The sequence below is a fragment of the Hemiscyllium ocellatum genome, chromosome 23 (genome assembly GCF_020745735.1).
Source record: "Hemiscyllium ocellatum isolate sHemOce1 chromosome 23, sHemOce1.pat.X.cur, whole genome shotgun sequence".
Taxonomy (NCBI): Eukaryota; Metazoa; Chordata; class Chondrichthyes; order Orectolobiformes; family Hemiscylliidae; genus Hemiscyllium; species Hemiscyllium ocellatum.
In genome coordinates, this window is record NC_083423.1 from 27,083,666 (window position 1) to 27,106,957 (window position 23,292).

Genomic DNA, 23,292 nt, shown 5'->3' on the forward strand with positions numbered 1-23,292 from the left:
TGGTGTTGGTGTCTCAAATTTGACTGGGTTTTTTGAGGAAGTGACAAAGATATTGATCAGTGTAAGGCAGTGGATGTTTTCTACGTGGGCTTTACAAAAGCATTTGACAGGGTCCCTCATGGTAGGCTGGTCAGAACATTAAGTCACATGGGATCGATTGTGAGCTTGTAATTTGGAAACAAAATTGGCTTGGTCATAGAAGACAAGAAAATAGTTGGGTGGAGGGGCATTTTTCTGACTAGAGGTCTGTGTCCAGTGACCAAGGATCAGTGTTGGGACCTCTGTTTGTAATATACATAAATAATTTGGACAAAAATGATGGTCAAATTAGTAAGTTTGCAGATGACACAACAATTGTTGGAGTTGTGGACAGTGAGGAAGGTTGTCAAAGGATACAGCAGGAAAAAGATCAGTTGGAAAATTGAGTAGAGAAATAGCAAATGGAGTTTAATCCAGATAAGCATAACAGAATGCAATTTGGGAGGCCAAATGCAAGAGAAAAGTATGCAGCAAATGGCGGAACCCTTAGGAGTACTGGGGAGCAAGTTTATAGCTTCTGAAAGTCACAACAAAAGTGGAGATGGAAGTAAAGAAATTGTATTGGTTGGGTCACTGAGTATAAAAGTTGGAAGTCAGATGTTTTAAACTTCAGTGAGGCCACATTTGGAGTAGTGTGCGCAGTTCTGGTTCCCACACTATAGGAAGGATGTAGAGGCTTTGGAGAAGTTGCAAAACAGGTTTACCAGGATGCTGCCTGGATTGAAGTGTATTAACTACAAGTAGAGGTTGGACAAACTTGAATTGTTTTTGCTAGAGTGTCAGAAGCCAAGAGGCAATCAAACAGAAGTATGTAAAGTTATGAGAAGTATAGATAGGGTGAATTGTCAGAGTCTTGTTTCCAGGGTGGAATGTCAAATACAAGGGGCATAGGTTTAGGGTGAGAGGGGGGAAGTTTAAAGGACATGCATAAGACAAGTTTTTTTTTACACAGAGAGTGCTAAGTGCTTGGAATGCAGTGCTGGCGAACTGTTTGATGCAGACTTGATTGTAATGTTTCACAATATACTTGCAAAATGCTTCAGAGAAAACCTCCGGGCCACCCGCACCAACCAACCCCACTGCTCCGTGGCCGAACACTTCAACTCCTCCTCCCACTACCACTCCACCAAGGACACGCAGATCCAGGGCCTGCTCATTCACCAAATCCTAACTACCCAACGCCTGGAGGAAGAACGCCTCATCTTTCGCCTTGGGATACTCCAACCACATGGGATCAATGTGGATTTCACCAGTTTCCTCATTTCCCTTCCCCCACCTTATTCCAGATCCATCCTTCCAACTCGACACTGCCCTCATGACCTGTCCTACCTGTCCATCTTCCTTCCCACCAATCCAATCCACCCTTCTCTCTGACCTATCACCTTCTCCCCACCTTTATCCACCTACTGCACTCTCAGCTATCTTTCCCCCCCAGCCCCACCACCCTCCCATTTATATCTCCATGCCCTTAGCTCAAAAGCCTCATTCCTGATGAAGGGCTTTTGCCTGAAATGTTGATTCTCCTGTTCCTCGGATACTGTCTGACCTGCTGTGCTTTTCCAGCACCACATACTCGACTCTGATCTCTAGCATCTATAGTCCTCACTTTCTCATAGTACTATTTAATAGGCATTTTGGCAGACACATGATCAAACAGGAAATACAGGGATACAGACCATGTGCAGGCAGACGTTCAGGGATTAGTTGAGGATGACATCAGGATCAGCACAGACATGGTGGACCAAAGGGCCTGTTCCTGCGCTATACTATTCTATGTCTAACAGAAAACTGTGGTGAAAGAAACAGAATTAACGTTTCAAGTCCAATATAACTCTTCTTCAGAACTGATAGTGGTATTGATTTAAAAAAGAAAACAACATTAACTACAGGATTATTCTTAATTTTCTTAGCCTCCAAGTCCCTGTACATACTGTGCTTCAGACTACTTATTCCTTATGTCTACATAAGGCTCTTCAACTCCTTAAGTACTGACACACCCCTATATTTACTGATGTGCACATAACATATTACCAAATACTCTGTGGAGTTCTCTTTTCATATTCTAACTGGTAACCTCTCTGACTGATGTTAGAGTCATGTGCTTAGTTACAACATCATGATTTGAATCTCATTATACTGTGATATTAAAAGGATGGAGAGATTTAGGGAAGTTATTCCAGTCTCTAGTATCTAGGCACATGATGGGGAAATTGAAATGGAGGTGCAAATATATCAGAATTGCTCGTGTGCAGAGGTAGGGCAGAAGGAGAACAAAGTTAAGTAAAGAATGAAGCTATAGATGAGAACCATATAATCAAAACCTTGCCAGACCAGAAGCTAGTGCAGGTTTGTAAACAGAGAGGTCATTGATAGCAGAACTTTGGACACTATACATAATGAAGAAGAATACCAGTGAGTGTTTAACTCTCAGATTTTCAACTGAACCTCATTTGTGAGCTATAAAATGTGTTTTTAACTACATTTACAATATTATTTGTTACTGAGCATTTTTTTTATCAAATGCAATAAATTAAGGATTTGTGACAACCCAAAACCTCAGTGCCTAATACAGGTCCTCAATCCACAACAAATTATATTACACCTTATATTGCCAACAAATAACAGACTTGGCACCCTCACTAATTTGATCAGCTTGAGAGATATGTTTCTATAAAATTGTGAGGTATGATGGTTTTGAGTGTTTTACTCTTTGACCTAGTTCATTGACAAATTCACTGGTGAATTGTAACTGGAGATACTGTGGAGATGGTGGTTGGTTAGTTAGTTTGATTGGTTATGCTCAGAAACTGTCCAAGCATGGTCCAGAAGCTTCCACTGAAACATCATTTGGTGAAGACAAGATAAAGCTTTGATCTTTCTTACTAACAAATAATGCATTTATATTTGCCACTTTAGCCTATATATGAAGATTGATCACTTAAATAAAGGAGTACGATCATTCAGAGAAACATAAGTTGTGGTGGAGTCAGCATTCTTTTCATGTCTGTGTAATTTGGTTTCCTCAAAGTTCTACAAAATGGCATGGCCTTCAGATTTTCTGGAGTGGAAGGAAAGCAGAAAAGGAGTTTTGCCCCACCTTCTTAACTCAGTGTCATGCCACTGCTGAAGTAAAACCAAATTAACTGCTTTGGTGAATTTTTTCTGTTGCTAAATGTAGTAAGAAGAAATGCTTTTAAATGAACTAGATTTATTACAAAAGTTTACATTCTTCAATAATGATCCCAAATTCAAAATAGCTATGTGATTTTCCAATAAAATATCAGATTTGGGGAGACAGAAACAGTTAACATTTCAGTTTGATGCCCTTTCAGCAAACCTAGCAAAAAATTAGAAATGTAAAAGCATTTTGGTCAGTTAAAAGTGGGCACAAGAGAACACGAACAAAACAAAGTTGTGTCTGTCTGTGATAGGGTGGAAGATGGGATCCTATAAATCATGAGTATCCACTCCAGAGCCAAAGGAAGTAGCCTCAGGGTAAGTAAAGAAGCAAACTATCCAGAAGTGTGAATGACAGAATAATGAACAGCAGCAATCTAAAACCAAGCATGACCATTTTTTTGAAAAATGTAGGCCATTTTCACATTTGACACTATTACAGTAGCTGCATTCTCACCACAGTGTCATAATATGCACAGTGGTTTGAGTTGGTAAAGAGTGACAAAGTCTTTATATCTTTAATACTTTGTCCCATTTGCTCATATTATGAAAGGCTGCATTCATTGTCAATGCCAAAGAACCAGAGGTGATCGCAGGATTTTGTTTTGGTAAGGAGTGGAATGTCCTGACTGATCTGGATTTGATTTATTCATGTCACATGTACCTAGGTACAGTGAAAAATTTTGTTTTGTGAGTAGTACAGACAAGTCATACTGAAGTGCCGAAGGTTAATAGAACAGTATGAAGAATATGATGTTACAGCTATAGACGAAGTACATGAAAGAGAGAGATCAACATTAAATTTAAAATTTGAAAGGTCTGTTCAGAAGTCTAATGACAGTGGGGAAGAAGCAATTCTTCAATCTGTTGGGTGTTTTTAAGTTTCTGTATCTTCTGCCCAATGGAGGAGGTTAGAAAAGATTATAACTGGGGCAAGAGGGATATTTGATTATGATGGCTGCTTTCCTGAGGCAGAGAGAAGGGAGAATGCTTTCTATGGTGCATCTATAAAAATTGCTAAGAGTTTTTATGGACATGCGAATTTCCTGAGCCTTCTGAGAAAGTAGAGCATTATTGTGCTTTCTTGCATGTTGCATCACTGGATGGACCAGGATGGTGTTCATCACTCTCAGAATCTTGACACTCTCAACCATTTCCACCTCAGCTCCATTGACTGGGGTGTGTCCTCTACCTTGCTTCCTTAAGTCAATGACCAGTTCTTTAGTTTTTCTGATGTTGAGGGAAAGATTGTTACCTTCACACCATGCCACCACACTCTCTATTTCCCGAATTCTGTCTCATCATTGTTTGAGATCCAGCCTACAACAATCATGTTGTCATTGGACTTGTAGATGGAGTTAGGACAAAATTTGGCCATTCAGTCATGAGTGTACGCGGAGAATAGAAATAGGCTGAGTACGCAGCCTTGCAGGGTGCCAGTGTTGAGGATTGTCATACTCAAAGTGTTGTTGCCCATTCTCAATGACTGCAGTCTGTGGATCAGGAAGTCAAGGATCCAGTTGCAGAGGGTGATGCGGAGACCTAGGTCTTGAAGGTTAGAAATTAGTTTGCTTGGAATGATGGTATTGCAGGCGAAGCTGTAGTCAGTATATAGGAGCCTGACATAGGTATCCTTATTATCCAGACATTCCATGGATGAGAATAGTGCCAGGGAGATGGCGTTTGCAGTGGACATGTTGTAATAGTAGGTAAATTGCAAGGGGTTCATGTAGTTTGGAAGGCTAGAGTTGATGTAAGCCGTGATTAACCTTTTGAAGTACTTTAATAACAGTGAAGATCAGAACCACCAGGCAGTAATTATTGAGACAAGTTGTATAAGTTTTCTTTGGCACTGTGATGATGGCAGTCTTGAAGCAGGTGGGAACTTCAGATTGTAATAAGGAGAGGTTAAAGATATCAGCAAATACTCTCACCAGCTTTTCCCACACTGGATCTGAGTGCATGGCTGGGGACTCAATCCGGGCCAGTCATTTTCCGTGGGTTCACTCTCGAAAAAGGCCGATCGGACATCTGCAGTGTTAACTGAGGGGAACAGGTACATCGGAGGTTATTGGGGCAAGTGACATTGTTTCACTGGCCTTCTATTGGAACCGAGCACAAAATGCATTTTGCACATTGGGGGGGATGTATTTGTCTGCAATTCTGTTCTGCTTCCATTTGTAGACCATTTTGTCATGTTGGCCTTGCCACAAAATGGCAGGTGTCCGTATGGTTAGTTTGTGTCCCTAGCTGAGTCCGGTTTTGCCTCTTGGCATTTTTAATGACCTTATGGGTTTCTTGTAAAAGCCAGAGTCTTCTCATTTGAATGCCACACAGCTAGAATTCAGTAGGCAATGGATTGCCCAATGCATCCATGGCATTCTTTGGCACACGAGCTAATGAAGTCTGTAATGGTAGTGGCATACTCATTTAGGCTGGCTGCTGAGTGATTGAATGTGGACTAGTCCACCAATTCCAAGCAGTCCCATAGAAGCTCTTCCGCTCTCTCATACCAGCACTGTACTACTTTCTGTACTGGGTCCTCATGTTTCAACTTGTGCTTATATGCCAGAGGACAAACACAGTATTGCAATCTGTTTTTCCAAAATGCAGACAGGGTAGGGAGAGTAGGCATCTTTGATAGTTGCATAGCAGTGATGAAGGATGTTTTGACCTCTGGGGTGTGGCAGGAGACATGGTGGTAAATTGGTTGCAAATTCTTTAGGTTGGCCTGGTTGAAGTTACCGGCTATGATGAACAAGGCCTCTGGGTATTCTGTCTCAAGTCTATTTGTAGCGATGTATATTTTATCAAGTGCATTCTTCACTTCTGTATGGGATAGGATGTAGACTGCTGTAAGGATAGCGGAGGTGAACTTGCATGGCACGTAGTAGGGATGGCAGTTGTTAGATGTTCTAGGTCTGAGGAGCAGCAACTCACCAGAATCACCACATCTGAGCATCAGGAGGCGTTGATTTGGAGGCAGACCCCATTGCCCCATGCCTTTCCCAAGGATGCCATAGAATCGATGCGATATATACAGAAATCCTCAGGTTGTAAGACACAGTCAGGTGTAATAGGAGTGAGCCATATCTCTGTAAAACAGAGCAGACAACAGTCACTTAGTTCCCTCTGGAAGGTAAGTCTAACTCTAATGTTGTTTTCAGTAGCATGGGTGTTTGCCAGGAGTATGCTGGGGAGAGGGGACTTGAAGCCATGTTGTTTCACCTACAGGCCAGCATGTCTCCCACATTTCCTGCTTCTCGTCCATTCTGGGTGTTGGTGATGGAAGTCAGTTGCACCCAGATAATTGTGTGTACTTGATAGAGTCCTTAGCACCACTTGCAGCCACTGGCACTCCGGGGCTTCTTGGAGTCAGTTCTGATGGGCTTCCACGTTGTCCAGTCACCCTCAAGGTTCCTGGCCGGTCAGGCCTCCTCAGGGTCACATCACTGCAAGGTCAGGTTTCATTCCTGGGCTGGTAGGGTCTCGGCTTGGGGTTTCCTTGAGGTCAGGAAGGTTGAATCTGCAGGTCCTGCGTGAATCTGGCAGATGTTTGTATGCTCTAGGCTTGCAGGCATAGTAATCGAGCCTGTATGATCGTAGAATCTTCAGACCTGCGAGTAGATTTAAAAGAACATTTTTAATAATTTAAAACTTAATTCTGAATTTGTTAAAAAGTGTCAAACTATTGTAAGGTATGTAAGAATAAAATCTGCTGTAAAGTGCTTGGAAAGAGTTGCCATACTTCGGCGCCATTTTGGAGTTGTTGCCTTCAGTGTCATCTTGGAGTTGCTGCTAATGAGAAAGACTCAATATGTTCTTTGAAAAGGGAATTAGATAAATTCTTGAAAGAGAAAGAATTGCAGAATTTGGGGAATGAGCAGAGGCAGGAAACCAATTGGATTGCTCTTTGAAATACCTTGTTGCAGACTCAAAGAGCTGAATGGTCTCTTCTATGCTGCAACCTTTTTTCCAAACTATTCTTAAATATTGATCCCATGTCTGATTCAATCAGAGAAATAGATAACACAAATTCTACAGTTTTCTGTCTGATACCTCTTACATAACTTATCTCTACCCGCTCTATTTCTCAATCCTCAACCAATGGAAACAATTTAGCCTAGCAATGTGCATAATGAAATCAATATGATAGGTGGGGAGGTTATCCTCAGTTCATGCTAAAGTACACAGTCTGACACGTTGAATTGCACTCCTTCCTAGACTGAATTGAAATGAACATTTCTCATCGGCTTTACTTTTGAATATGTCTAGTGGAATGTTTTTAAATGAATATGCTTTTTAATGAGCCTAGCCATCACAGCATTTAAGTTTCAATCATTTGATCTCAAAGTTCAAGTCATTACAACTATTTGTATTCTGCAAAATAAATACTATGAAAGCTATCAGATTATCAAAAATGAAACTGACTCATTAATATCTTCTGTTGTAGAGACACTGTCAGCCTTTCCAGTTCTGGTCTGTATAATTGCTGAAATCCACATTACATGATTGATTCTTAATGCCACATGAGGCATTAAGGTAGCCTTCCATTCTCTGCCAGAGCAAGTAGTTTCATCATCTTAGCGTGGGCAACTGGCAGCAGCATGCATTCATGGCTTGTAACATATGAATTAGGAACCGAAGTAGGCCATTCAGCCCCTTGAGTTTTCTCCACTATTCAGTAAGATCATTGTTGATCCATTTGTGTTTTGAATTCCACATACCCATTTACCCCAAAAACCAATGATTCACTTGTCTGAAAAAAATCTACCTACCCCTGCATTACAAATTTTCAATGACCCTGCCTTCACTATCTTCGAAGGCAGAGTTCCAAAGTAATTTAGCCCTCTGAAAAATAGTGTGATCCTTAATTTTCGAACAGCTCCCTATAGTTTTGAGGTCACCTAAAAGGGGAAACAACAAGAATCATCACAATTTCCATGTCCATGTCAAAACTCCTAAGGATCTAATAAACTTAATCATGTCACTCTTAACTCTTCTAATCTTCAAGGGGATAATAAAAATGAGAATAATTCAATAGCAGTTTTAAAAGGAGGGTGGCAATATAATGTCATCTAGTATTAGGGCCAAGGAAGGAAGTAATAAGGATTTTATTGGAAATTGAGTGGGAGGTGGATCTCATGGATTAGAGTATTGAAGGGAACAGAGAGAAACTAGAAATAAGATGTAAATTTAAGGAAGAACCTGGGAGGATGATTATTCAGTAACTCTACTGGATAGCTCACACTGTTCATGTTATTACAGATGTTTCAGTTCTGATCTGTATGCAAATAGTGTGACTCTACCTTTATTATGTCATCTGACTATATTATAAATAAACAGATTTATTAAAGCTATCTAGGAGATACGCTGTGATTTTTAAAAATCTCAGCAATTGCTACATATTAGCAGCAATATTTGTGCCTTTAGCAGATTTTTCTTCATCATCCATTTGAAGGATATTTTGATTGTTATTTTATTATTATATTCTAATACTCAAAATAACAAATAACGGTTTTGTGGTATTTCATCCAACATTATCTCATTCAATGGAACCGAATATTGGACAAACAACATAGCTGTAATAACTGATTAGACCATAGAAGTAAAAACTGCCACAGAATCATACAAATCAATAGCATGAAGACGCATCATGGGCCAAGCATAGAGAGGAAGTTAAATAGAATTTGAGATATACCTGCAAAGAAAGGACACAGAAGATATGAAGAAGGGTGTAAAAGGGAAGGTGATGCATGTAAAAATCGCAGTCTCGTATAAATTGCAGTTGATTTATCCTGGTGTGAGAAAAAGAATCAATTTCCAGGAGTCAAGCAACCTGTTTAAAGCTAAATTCATACATAGTAAGACAGGGAGAAGTGGATCTCAGAAGAGAAGTCTATTGCATGAGTAGGAAGGGACTTGCTCAAAAGGTCTTGAATGATAGGTAATTGGGCCTGTGCACAGACCAACTGGTGCCTGCCATATCAACTATATGTTCTATGATTTACACCATATAGCTAAATACCATCAACACATTGATAGATATTGATTGTGCCTGGGTACTGGTGCTAAAGATAGATTATCTGTTACACTGTGCTGGTTGAAGAACAGAGTGAATATGATTTATTAATTTCTTCTGCTCACTATTTTTCAACTACCTGCATTTTATGTGATGCGGTGCCAGAGTTTCATAAAGATCTGTAGTGCATTCAAAAATATCTAAGTAAATTCCTAGTACAATATCCAAGATTTAAAGTAAAATATAGTCATATTTTTATTTTCAGAGTCCAATTTGAATGGGCGCAAATGTGGCTTCTCACACGTTCTCACTTGAAAGAAGATGGATTTTACTTAGCATTTTAGCATAAGAACTTTTAAATTTAAAATGTTTGCAAATTTTCTGAAATTTCCTTAATAATACATGCTTGTAATTGTTACTGTGCAGAACAAAACTCAGTAGATTTGTTTTTAAACGCCACAAAGAGAAAGCTCCTCTAACATCTATCAGATCATCAAAAAATGGACCACGAATTCAGAGTTTACAGTACTTCAACAAAACAGGAACATATTTTTTAAAAAATTGGAAAAAAGACTTTTCTCATTATCAACTTTCTTAAGAACCACAAAGCATCTTGATCCAAGCTGCAGTGGCCTCTGGTAGACCTATTTGCCAGTGACTGGGAACAGCTTTTTCTTCAATTTTGGAGAAGCATGGATACAGCTGCAGGTGGTTCTGCAAGAATGCCAAAAGCTAACCTGAGCATAAGCAGAGTGTTGCTGACAACAGTCAAGGACAACACTTTGTGCAAATAAGTTTGCCCCAGTTCAAGCAAGTCTCACACTCTGGTCTAATTAATGTACTGTCTGAATAGGTGACTTTTGATTCAGTCAGCATAACCAGCAATTCCAACTTCTTTTGTACTGAAGTGAGATGACAATGAATCAATTTGGGGCTATTTTGTCTTTGAGCTTTAGATCAGCTCTCCTTTGGACTGTTATCCATATTGATCTGATTAATTTTCTGTCGAGAACTGAGGGACAGTTTTCCATATTCTTAACAGAATTTCCCACTCTTTGGCTGAGAGTGGAGGTGAATGCATGTGGTGGTGACTAATATGCCACTTACACTGCTGAGAAAGCCTGTCCAATCAGATGAATGGTAGTTGCCTTTTGCCTAGGGAGGGGGATTTCAAGACAAGGGGGCACATTTTTAAAAGGTGAGAGGAGAAAGATTTTTTAAAAAGTCATAAAGGGCAAACCTTTCATACAGTGGATGGTTCACATGTGGAACTAACTTCCTGAGGAAGTGGTGGGTACAATTGGATATAATTACAACATTTAAAAGACATTTGGATAAGTACATGAATAGGAAAAGTTTGGAGAGATATGGGCCAGGAACAGGCAGCTGGGACTGGTTTAGTTTGGGATTGTGATTGGCATAGACTGGTTGGACTGAAGTTTCTGTTTCTGTCCTGTATGACTCTATGACCTGTCAGCATGTTAAGGCCTGGCTAGCGAATGTCGGCAATGTTTTGGTAAATCACAGACGGTTTTCAAAAAATCATTTGTGAGGACGGGGACATCACTGGCTGGCTAGCATTTATTGGCTGTCTCTGGTAGTCCTTGAGAAGATGGTGTTGGGCTACTTTCTTGAACTGCTGCCATTCATGTGCTGTAGTTAGATGCTCAATGCCATTAAGGAGAGAATTTTAGGACTTTGACCCAGCAACACTGAAGGAGCAATGATACATATCCAAGTCAGGATGAGGAGTGGTTTGGAGGGAATTTGCAAGTTGTGGTGTTCCCAGGCTACTGCTGCCCTTGTCCCTCTAGATGGAAGAGGTCATGAGTTGAGAAGTTGTGTCTCAATACCCCAGGGTGTTGATGGTGCAGGATTCAGTGATAATTACACCACTGAATGTTATGGAGCAGTGGTTAGATCGTCTATTATTGGAGACAATCATCGCCTGGGATTTGTGTGATATGTATGTTACTTCCCACTTGTTAGCCCAAGCCTGGATATTGTCCAGATCTTGCTGTATTTGAAGGTGAACTGCTTCAATGTCTGAGAAGGCACAAATGCTGCTGAACATCGCAGTGTGAAAACCCCCAATTCTGACCTTATGATGGAGGGAATGTCAATAGTGAAGCAGGTGAAGATGGTTGGGCCAAGGACATGAGCCTGAGGAACTCCTGTAGAGATGTCCTGAAGCTGAAATGACAGAGCTCCAATCAGCTTCCTCTGTGTCAGGTACAACTTTGATCAGAGAGTTTGTTCCTGATTTCTATTGATTCCGGTTTTGATAGAGGTCCTCAATGCCACATTGGATTAAAACTGGCTTTGATTCACCTCACCTCTACAATTCAGCTCTTTTATCCATGTCTGAATCAAGGCTGCAATGAGGTCAGCAGCTGGTTGGTCCTGATAGAACCCAAATGGGGCGTCAGTGAGCAAGTACTCCTGGGTAGCACTAGATGACACCTTCCATCACCTCCTCACTAATCTCACAGGCACCAGAAGCTGATGACCAGAGACTAACAGCTTGTGGGTCCATCAGTTCATCCTTACTGCAGATCCAGTGGCAACAAGGAAAGTATTTTTTTTATACTCATCTCACAGGGTTCAGAGGCAAAGATGGTGGCTTGACTTTTGAGGTTTCCTCTCTGTCTCCACTATCTGTATATCCAATTGTCCCAGTTTGTGGTAACTGGAGGCCACCCATACAACAAGGCAGGCAGGTCCCTACAGTTTCTCAGTCAGGAAATTAGATGCTTTTCTCACCCGCTAGGAGGCAAGTGACTGGTTTCATGGCAAATTGAAGTCTTAACGCCTCTCCAGGGTTAACTTACACAATTATTTCCCCTTCCTGTTATCTCTATGGAGAGGAAAATCACATTCAAATACATGAAACTTTTTGAACAAACATGTGAACATACATTGTTCCTGCAGTCTTATCTCACTGGACCTAAGTGCATTTGGAAGGACCTCTGGAAAAACCAAGTATCACCCTCCCATCACCCCAAACTGATGTTGGGCCTGAGGGGATGCAGAAGAAGAACTGCTTGCCACAATCCATGCCTCCTGTAAAACTTGACCAATGCAGTCTTCCAGGAACAGAAGCCTCAGTTGCAGCTGGTGTCTACTGCTTTTGTACTTAAATTTCACACTAAATATAAATGTAAATTAAGTTTCCATCTGCATTCCACCATGCTTTATATTTGGCTGGTGTGTACCTTCATCTCACCAAAAAAGTGATTCCCAGGTAGCATTGTTTTCCATATGCACATAAAACATGGTATTGATCTGGATTTTGTAGGCAGAACTCAAGAAGGTTACCCTCAAGGATGTAGTAATTATTGGGGCCAGAGGATATTTCAGGCGTCCTACCACAACAGTTTATCAATCAGGCTAAGCAGCCAATCTCATTGAAGAATTTGCACTGACAGCAAACCAGAAAGTGAAGAACTGATTTTAGAGGGAAAAATAAAGATTAGTACAAACTTGTGTGTGGTTTCAACTGAAATTTCATTATTCCTTTTTTTATTCACTTGTGGGATTTAAATTTGTTTGTCACAATGGAGACTTTTGACATTCCAGAAAATAACTTTTTTTAAGGAGGCAATGCCATGAGACTAATAATCTGAAGGCCCAGTTTAACGGTCTGGGGAACATGAGTTCAAATCACCATGCAGCTGATGAATTTAACTTCGGTTATAAATCCAGAATAAAGAGCTAGTCTCAGTGCAAGTGACCATGAAACCTCATTTAGATCCCTAATTTCTTTCATGGCAGTAAATCTACCTAGTCTGGGTGATTTGGATCAGGCAAGACACCCATCAACCCATTTCAAGAAAGTAGCCCGGACTCTAACTTTGCTAGCTGTTTTAAGCAGGTGTAACGTGTATATACCAGGAGTGATGCAGCTGGTCAAGCCACTTAGTTTTAGACAAAACAGAATTTATAAGGTTGCTGAATGAAACACAAACTAAAGAGAACAGAATACAGAATAACTTAACCTATCCGAAAACCCAACAGATTATCCCAACTTAATGAAACTGTTCCAAATACTTGCAACAATTCCCATGAACACCCCTTGGCAAAAAAGGTAAAATCAAACACAGGGTCTTACAGGAGATAGAGAGATGTTAGAGAGACAGAATCAGCATGACCTGCTTCTTTCATGCAGCTGTTTCTTGGATCAGCAGCCTCAAGCTGCCTGACTGCCCAAACCAAGCTGAGCTGGGAGAACTGGCCACTCCCCTTTCATTATACAAGTGTTCCTTTTTAACTTGAAAGGCTTTTTTTCTGAGGCAGAATCAGTTAACTATGATCAAAATGGTCCGAAAACCCATCCAAGGCAGACTTTTCGGAATCGCTGCTTTTACGACCTCTCTGAAAAACCGGCAAGGACATCACATGAGCAGTATGTGACTGCAGGCCAACAGCAGCGTGGCTGACTTTTAATCACCCTCTGTAAAGACCCAGCAAGCCACTCAGTTCAAGGACAATTAATCAGAATCATAGAATTCCTACAGTGTGGAAACAGGCCCTTCAGCCCAAGTCCGCACCAGATTAAGGATGGACAACAATTGCTGGCCTTCTTAGCAATGTCCACATACAGGAAAATCCCACATTTAACAGTGCATGTAAAGATGCTGGAGGTGCTGTCAGTTTCAAATTTCAGTAATACGGGGTGTTGACATTTTCTCTGCTATAACTAACTGCATCAAGGTCATGATTTGGAGATGCCTGTGTTGGACTGTGGTGTACAAAATTAAAAATCACACAACACCAGGTTATAGCCAACAGGTTTAACTGGAAGCACACTAGCTTTCGGAGCGACGTTCCTTCATCAGGTGATCGAGCCCTCCACTATCACCTGATGAAGGAGTGGTTCCGAAAGCTAGTGTGCTTCCAATTAAACCTGTTGGACTATAACCTGATGTTGTGTGATTTTTAACTTTGCATCAAGGTGTAAGCTTCAATTCAAAATATTTCCAGAAGGTGGCACTGCTCTGTTATTTTCTTCTCTCTCTGTCTATTCATTAACCATGTCCAAAAGATTCATTTTTATCCAGTATTGGCTAAGCTAGCAAGTCATTTGCTAATGAACCAAACCACCAGAAATCTATTGAGCAAGTGAAAGACACTCCAAAGTAGAAAAATGGAACAAGAGTTTTGCTTAAAAACATCAAGCAAAATATACATTGTAAATTCTCAACAGAAAGGAGGATTCAAATAAAATAATTTTATCAGACTGTCAGTGTGGTTACTTTTCATACATACAATTAGAATAATTTTTTAAAATGTAAGAGTTCAAATGATTGCAGATACAAAAGATATTTTGTTTGCAAGTTCACTGACCAGATACTCTTTTTTGGAGACAATCTAACCACCAACCAGCTGCCTGAACTGCTGTGCTCTTCCAGCACCACTGATCCAGAATCTGGTTTCCAGCATCTGCAGTCATTGTTTTTACCATCTAATCCCACACTATCAACAACCTAGAGGGTTACTATTGACTAGAAACTGATCTGGATGAGCCATTTAAATATAGTGGTTACAAGAGCAGGTCAGAAGCTAGGAATACTGCAGGAAGTAACTCATCTCCTGATTCCCAAAGCCTGTCAACTGTCTACAAGGCAGAAGTTGGGCGTGTGATGGAATATTTGCCTAGCTAAGTGCGACTCCAAATGCATTCAAGAAGCATGATATCATCCAGGACAAAGTAACCACTTGAGTGGTACCACATGCCAACATCCACTCCCTCCACCACTAACATTCAGTAGCAGCAGTGTGTACCATCGATAAGATGCATTCCAGAAATTCACCAAGGCTCCTTAAATGACCATTTCCATCCAAAGGAGAAGGGCAGTGGATACATGGAGATGACACCACCACTTCCAAGTACCACTCCAAGCCACTCATTATCCTGACTTGAAAATATATCACCGTCCTTCAGTGTCTTTGAGTCAAGAATAATTGAATAAGAATAATTGCAATTTTAAAAATGTGCTTTGTGATTTAGCAGGTGAAAAGAAACTCGAAGTATGGGGTTAAAGTTGCAAGGAATGAATAAAGATGAACATTTGAGATCTTTTGATCAACACACATTATGAAACACCTATCATTTTAAACATCACATGATGAATACTCATCATATGGTTTTCTAACTGGTAAGAAATAGAAGAAAGTAATGTGCATTCAGGTGCTCTTCTGGCCCTCAGGACATGCAAAACAACAGTGACTCCACTTGAAGAGCAGTTAGGTACATACAAACAAGGGGCAGTAGGCCATTCGGTCCCTCTGCCATTTAATATGATCATGGCTGATCTTATTGTAACCTCAAATCTACATTCACACCTACCCCTTAAAATGATGCTCTTGCTTAACAAGAATCTATCCACCTCTGCCTTAAAAATATTCATGCCTCTGCTTTCACTACAAGTAAAGACTTGAATGCAGTTGCAAAAGCTCATGACCCTTATAGAAAATAAAAATGCCACATCTCTGTTTTAAATGGGCAAAGCATGTTTTTTTAATTGAGACCCTCAGTTCTAGACTCAATCATAAAAGAAAACATTTTCTCCATATCTGCTCTGCCAAGACATCTCAGAATATTCTATGTTTCAAATCACCTCTTATTCTTTATCCAACCTTTCCTCATAAAGACAATATACTCATTCCAGGTATTAGTCTGGTAAAATTTGTAGACAGATGTCAACCAATGTGGCAGCTAATTCGTACACAACAAGTCAAATAAGTGACCAGTTTATGTGCTTTTGATGATATTAGTTTTTCAAGTTCGGTCTTCAGATGCCATGAGATTTTTCAGAGATTTGTAAATCTTTAGAAAGCTCTCCCTCAAAGGGTAGTAAATGATTTATCATTTAGTAAATCCATGACTAAGATGTATAAGTCTTTGTTCTTGCAGGGAATCTAGAAATGTGGAAATGGGTGGAAAGTGGAGTGAATCAAGTTTCACCATGATGGTATTGAACGGCACAGAAGGCTTAAAGAACTGAATGGTTTACTCCTGCCCCCATTTCTTATGTTTATACTCAAACCAACGGAGCAGCAGGTTACTGTCTTATACAGAAGACAAAGGCATTCTGGGCGTTTTGTTTCTAAAACAGTTACAGTTCTTTGAATTAAATACAGATTTTAGAACATAGAACATAGAACATAGAAGGATACAGCGCAGTACAGGCCCTTCGGCCCTCGATGTTGCGCCGACCGAATCCTACCTAACCTATACTAGCCCAATAACTTCCAAATGCCTATCCAATGCCCGCTTAAATGACCATAAAGAAGGAGAGTTCACCACTGATACAGGCAGGGCATTCCATGAACTCACAACCCGCTGTGTGAAGAATCTACCCCTAACATCTGTCCTATACCTACCACCCCTTAATTTAAAGCTATGTCCCCTAGTAACACCTGACTCCATTAGCGGTAAAAGGTTCTTAGTATCTACCCTATCTAAACCCCTAATCATCTTATACACTTCTATCAGATCTCCCCTAAACCTGCTCTTCTCCAATGAGAACAGCCCCAAGTGCCTCAGCCTTTCCTCATAAGATTTTCCTACCATTCCAGGCAACATCCTGGTAAACCTCCTCTGCACTCGTTCTAAAGCTTCCACATCCTTCCTATAGTATGGCGACCAAAACTGCACACAATCAATTTTGAATAGAATAGTTTAATAGATTTACATCAAGTAGTGACAAGAAAGAAATGTTTTCATTACTCTACTCATTTCCTTCACAGACTGCTGAAGACATGGGGCATAATTTCCTGCTCCTGAAGTGACGAGAACAAATACAGAGAAGATAATTTAATCAGGATGAAAATCCAAAAATCAAGTTCTCGTTGTCAAGATAAACTTCAGCAATTAAACCCTCTCCTAAGAAAACAAGTTGATTAGTTTGTCATCAGGTGGCAAAAACCTAATAAGCATGTGTTTGCATCTCACTATTTGCACAACTTGCTGGAATTACCTTTGCCTTCCCAATTAACTTCAACTCAGTTCAGATACTTGACCCCTCAGAAACTTGACAGCATGTACCAAATGGTTACTGAGTAACTTAGATTCTTGATTCCTGTCTAAGTCTTTTTGTCTTTTCTGTCAAAATGTTGCAAATGTTCTATGTCTCCACATTTGCTGCAAGCTCTACAATTTTAGTAGGTCTTCTAAATGGGCCAATGCAGATGTGTCCCTAGGCCATCACAAAACCTAACTGGAGAATGGTAGAGCAGCATCCTCTGGTTCAAAGAGTCAATTTATGGCTGTTGGGCATAGTCAAGTGTGGATGCGAAAGACTGGGTAAATATAGATATCACAAATGCTCTCTTCACCAGAGGCAACCAATTTAGCTCATTTTTTCCCTTGACCAGGGAGTCATGCAGCCAGAGCATTAGGATTTGCTACCATTGCTGGTTTTCTGCAGGTTCAGGGTACAATCAGTTGCAGTCACATAATAATCAGAGCACCCCTTCACGAACCATCAGTCTTTGTCAATAGAAAAAGCTTCCAACTCTTTAATGTGTAAATCATTTGTGACCACAACAGCTGCATACTGCAGGTCTGTGCTAAATATCTAAGAAGCTGCCATGACTCTTACATCCTGGACCATTCACAAGTTTCAGTCTCTTTCAAAGGTTCATGCTTTATACCAGGATGATTGCTGTGTAACAACTGATTTGTCTGCCATACTTGGATTGACACAGAAGAGAGATAGGATGCTGCACAAGCTACGACAAGGATCACTGTAGAATACACCACGTCTCCTGAAAATGAGGTTCAGATTCCTGTACTGGTCAGGTTGTGCGATACATTTTACCCCAGATAGAGTATCCTACATCATTGTGATATGCTATGCTGTGTAGACATAGAAGCAGATTAACAGATTAGAGGAAACCACTGATGAGAAAGATGAGGGTGAGGACCTTCAGATGGTTAGGTTAATCATCAAAGAGATGAAGATGACAGGGCAATGGTCTGCCAAGCCGGAGACAATATTATAGCGATCTGCTTCCAGGATGGCTGAGCTGGCCACAGATATTATCTATTAGAACACAGAACATAGAACATGGAAAAGTAGAGCACAGAACAGGCCCTTCGGCCCACGATGTTGCACGAAGATTATTCCTAATCTAAAATAAAATAACCTAACCTATGCACCCCTCAATTCACTGCTGTCCATTTGCATGTCAGCAGTTGCTTAAATGTCCCTAATGACTCCCACCACCATTGCTGGCAATGCATTCCATGCATTCACAACTCACTGCGTAAAAAACCTAGCTCTGATGTCTCCTCTATACTTTCCTCCTAGTATCTTAAAACGATGACCCCTTGTGCCAGTCAATCTTGTCCTGATGAAAAGTCTCTGGCTATTGACGCTATCCAAGCCTCTCACTACCTTGTGTACCTCTATCAGGTCATCTATCTTCCTCCTTCTCTCCAGAGAGAAAATTCCGGGTTTAGTCAACCTCCCTTCAGAAGAGAAATCCTCCAGTCCAGGCAGCATTCTGGACCCTCTCCAAAGCCTCCGTATTTTTCCTATAATGGGGCGACCAGAACTGGACATAATATTCCAAGTTGCTCTCACTAGGGTCTTGTAGAACTGCAGCAAAACCTTGCGGTTCTTAAACTCGATCCCCCTGTTAATGAAAGCCAAAACACCATATGCTTTCCTAACAACCCTTTCCACTTGGGTGGCAACTTTGAGGGATCTATGTACTTGCACATCCAGATGCTTCTGTTCTCCACACTGTTAAGAAACCTGTCTTTAATCCTATATTCAGCATTCAGGTTCGGCCTTCCAAAATGCATCACTTCGCAGTTATCCAGGTTGAACTCTATCTGCCATTTCTCAGCCCAGCTCTGCATCCTGTCTATGTCGCACTGCAGCCTGCAATAGCCCGCAATACTATCGATGGCACCTCCAACCTTTGTGTCATCGGCAAATTTACTAGACCACCCCTCAACGTCCTCATCCAAAGTCATTTATTAAAAACCACAAAAGAGCAGAGGCCCAAGAACAGAGCCCTGCAGGACACCACTCACCACAGAACTCCAGGCAGAATACTTTCCATCGACAACCACTCTCTGCGTTCTGTCAGCCAACCAATTCGGAGTCCAGACAGTCAAATCTCCCTGTATCCCATACCTCCTGACTTTTTGAATGAATCTACCATGGGGAACCTTATTAAATGCCTTGCTGAAGTCCATATACACCACATCCACTGCTCGACCTTCACTGACATTTTCTGTTCATGTTCACATTTGTGCAGTTGGCTGTCAGCCTCTGTATCAGAGTCAAAAAAAGTGATGCTGGAAAAGCACAGCTAGTCAGACAGCATCTGAGGAGCAGGAAAGTTGATGTTTTGAGCATAAGCTCTTCATCGGGTGGGGGGGAAGATTTGGGGTGGGCAAGTGCGCTGAGAGATAAATGGGAAGGGGTTGGGGCTGGGGGTAAGATAGCTGGGAATGAGATAGGTAGATGAAGGTGGGAGGGGTGATGGCGATTGGTCAGAGTGGAGGGTGGAGCGGATAAGTGGGAAGGAAGATGGACAGGTAGGACGGTTCAAGAGGGCGGTACAAAGTTGAAGGGTTGGATCTAGAATAAGGTAGGGGAGGTGAGGGAGCTGGTGAAATCGACACTGATCCTGTACAGTTTAAGGGTCCCAAGGCAGAAGATGAGGCTTTCCTCCTCCAAGCATTGGGTGGGTGGAATTTGGTGTTGGTGGAGGTCCAGGACTTGCATGTCCTTGGCAGAGTGGGAGTTGTTAGACTCTGTATTTCTGCATTCAACATCTCTCATGAATTGAGATGAATTTTCATTGCATTAACTATCAAATGAAATGTTGAATTTTCATTTTGACTCTGGTTCTAACATCTGAAAATGTGTTGCTGGAAAAGCGCAGCAGATCAGGCAGCATCCAAGGAGCAGGAGAATTTCGGGCATGAGCCCTTCTTCAGGAATCCCGAAACGTCGATTCTCCTGCTCCTTGGATGCTGCCTGACCTGCTGTGCTTTTCCAGCAACACATTTTCAGCTCTGATCTCCAGCATCTGCAGTCTTCACTTTCTTCTGGTTCTAACATCCTCAACTCTATGAAATTTAAAGTCCATGTGCAAACCTTTCCCGACTGTGCTCATGCAGCTGTGATACATTGAAAACCCCTGTGACCACCTGCTCCTGGATAGTTGAGCTAAAATGGTTGTTGTGTCAAAGACTCATGAGTCATATTAGAAAGTCCACTCCCTGGTGAATAGCACAGAGTTGCCCTTTATCCTGAAACTGTTCCTTTTCTGCTAACCCCACACTGCTTCAGACTGCAGTGAGCTTTCACAGTACCTTCGCAATTCTAAACATCTTCACTGACAAAGTTTCCACTATTATAGATCACAACATTGTGAACTGTCCTCTTCATTTAGCTCCAAAGTTTTGGCAGAATGATGTGGGATATGGCTATTGCTATCCTCACACCCTTAGATTGTCCAGCATGGCTTTGAGAACACCAGACACACAACAAACCTTTCCCTCCTGGGGTCTATAGATACATGACAGATTGTGCCATTGCTCACATTAGGAATGTGCACAGGAGCCACTGGACAAGCCAGATCCTAGTTCCTCCCCCAAATCTTACTGTTAATATCACCATTCCTATGAGTAATCTGCAGTGCCTCAATTCCAATCCCCAACTAATAGGTTCCCAGTTAGATGAGGCAATCATTCTTTGGTAATTATGAGAGAGATACCAAGATGTGGTGAATAATGAAATGGCTCAAGATACTCCACATCTTTGACTAACAGCCTTCTGAGGTATTACTGGAACAAAAGACGGTCAAAAAAGTATCAGAACCATGCAAGTGAATAATTATTTATGCAAGTGTAGATTATATACACTAACTGAATATCTGTACCACTGTTATGCCCTTAGAAAGTTTATTTTTCTCAACATCTGTGTATTAGCATTGGTATTAACATTGACATTTACAGATGGGGTGAAGGTAATCTGCTAACTGATGTGCTTTGGTGACTTTAAAGAATTTGGCAAGTGTACTCTCTGGCCCTTGGACCTGGATGGCTTTGGCCTGTTAGAAATATCCCTCACTGGTGCAGGTTCACTCTACTTTGCCTCAACTGCTAGAGGTAATAGGGTCACTGACAGAGGGTTGGTGGACGTGCAGTGTCCTGAGAAAAAGCTTCAGGGATGCTTTTTGTCATTCCTCCTGCCTGTGGGTATTTGTTGACAGACCTTTCTATCTCATTGAAAATAAGGAGCAGCTGGAATGGGGTTGAGATGCCTCAAACCCCTTTCTTCTTGTTATCAATGCTACGTATCCAAGCTAGACTGAGGAAGTGCAGGTCTGAGTGCATATCCAGTGTTAATGTACCTTCTGCTGGACCTGGATCTCCAGAGCAGCTGCCACCTTTTCCATGGAGACAGCCAAATATTCGTATGCCAGTGTCACTACAGTAGTAATAATACTGATGAATTTTCCTGTCTCTTTTGCTCAAGTCCACAAAGAGCCTCTGGCACCGCTACCTTACCTCTCTCTGTAGGTTGGCCTTGTGATTTACTGCTGAGTGCAGGGGCACATCTTCAACATGTGGCTCAGAGGGTGCCTCTGATTGTCAGAGACCTCAAACATTTCTTCCTCCATGACCTCTGGATATGTGTCAGGCACATCCTTACTAGATTGCGGGCCCAAATCTAATTTAGTTAGAGTATATCAATGTAATTGATGTTGTGGTATTGGATGATGCAGATAGAAACCATTCTGCTACATCCTCAGAGTTAGCGTTGGTGATGGTGGGTTCAAGCTGTGGCCTCTTGTGATATACTGAGTGTTTGGTACTGCTAGTTACAGTAGAAGATAGAGAATTAGTTGGTGAAAGTGCACATTGGTTGATGCAGGCCAATGCTTTTACCTTTATGCATATCTGGGAAGAGCAGACTGCAATGTTGCTTCCAGATTTTTGCTCTATTCCTGTCTTCCCATTGCTTCAGGAATAGCCTTGAACCTCCTTTGCTGGATATATAGCCTGCTCCTCATAGGGAAGAGGATCTTGATGCCCGCCATCCTTCTGCCTTGGGTCTTTCTACTTGATTGTGGGCCAGCTTGTCCTGTAATGAGATAATGTCAGTTTGGCGTCATTGGTTGCAATGGGTGCAGGAAGTATTTTGTGAGCAAACATAACAAGTTGAGGTGGTGAGCCATCCTATATGGTGAGTAGGAAGTATACTGCTCTTCGAGAGCATGTGGAGCCTCACTGCACTTCATGCATGATATGTTAAGGCCTGCACAAGGCCTTCAGGGATGGTGACAGACTAGTGGCATTATCAGTGGACTGTTAATCCAGAGGCCCAGGTAATATTCTGGGGACCTAGGTTCGAATTTACTAGATGGTGGAATTTGAATTCAATAATAAAAAAATCTGGAAAAGTGTAAAAGTGACCATGAATCCATTATCAACTGTCAGGAAAAAATAACATCTGGTTCATTGATGTTCTTTAGGGGAGGAAACTGTCATCCTGACCTAGTTTGGCCTACATCTGATTCCACATCTACAGCAATGTGGTTGAGTCTTTACTGCCCTCTGGGCAATTAGGCTTGGCCAATAAATGCTGGCCTAGCCAGCAACACTCACATTCCATGAATGAAGAAAAAAAAATTGACCCTTTGTGAGATGCCTTTGCAATGGCACAGTTTGTTACAGGTGATAACCCTGAGTGTGTGAATCAAAAGAGAGAAGATGGTCCTTACAGGATCAGTAGCAATTCATTCAGTTCATGATATGTCAGCCTTCATATCGAGAAGATTTGAGTTTGGAGCAGGGACATCATTTTACAGAGCCGTGGTGACCACACCTCAAATATTGTGAGCAGTTCTGGTGTCCTAATCTAAGGAAGATGTTCTTGCTATAGAGGGATTGCAGTGAAGCTTCATCAGCCTGATAATGAGAATGATGTAGGAGGAGAAAGTGAGGACTGCAGATGTTGGAGATCAGAGTCAAGAGTGTGGTGCTGGAAAAGCACAGCAGATCGGGCAACATCTGA

At 41.3% G+C, this 23,292-nt stretch overlaps 1 long non-coding RNA gene across 1 annotated transcript in view; it reads right to left on the minus strand.

Annotated features, from left to right (window-relative positions):
- Nucleotides 1-3,268: 3,268 nt before the first annotated feature.
- Nucleotides 3,269-23,292, minus strand: part of LOC132826717 (uncharacterized) — a 44,880-nt gene continuing 24,856 nt past the window's right edge. The window contains exons 3-4 of the long non-coding RNA XR_009645906.1: nucleotides 22,164-22,359; nucleotides 3,269-6,833 (exon numbers count right to left, since the gene is read on the minus strand). This is a non-coding gene — a long non-coding RNA (uncharacterized LOC132826717). The remainder of the gene's footprint in view (nucleotides 6,834-22,163; nucleotides 22,360-23,292) is intronic.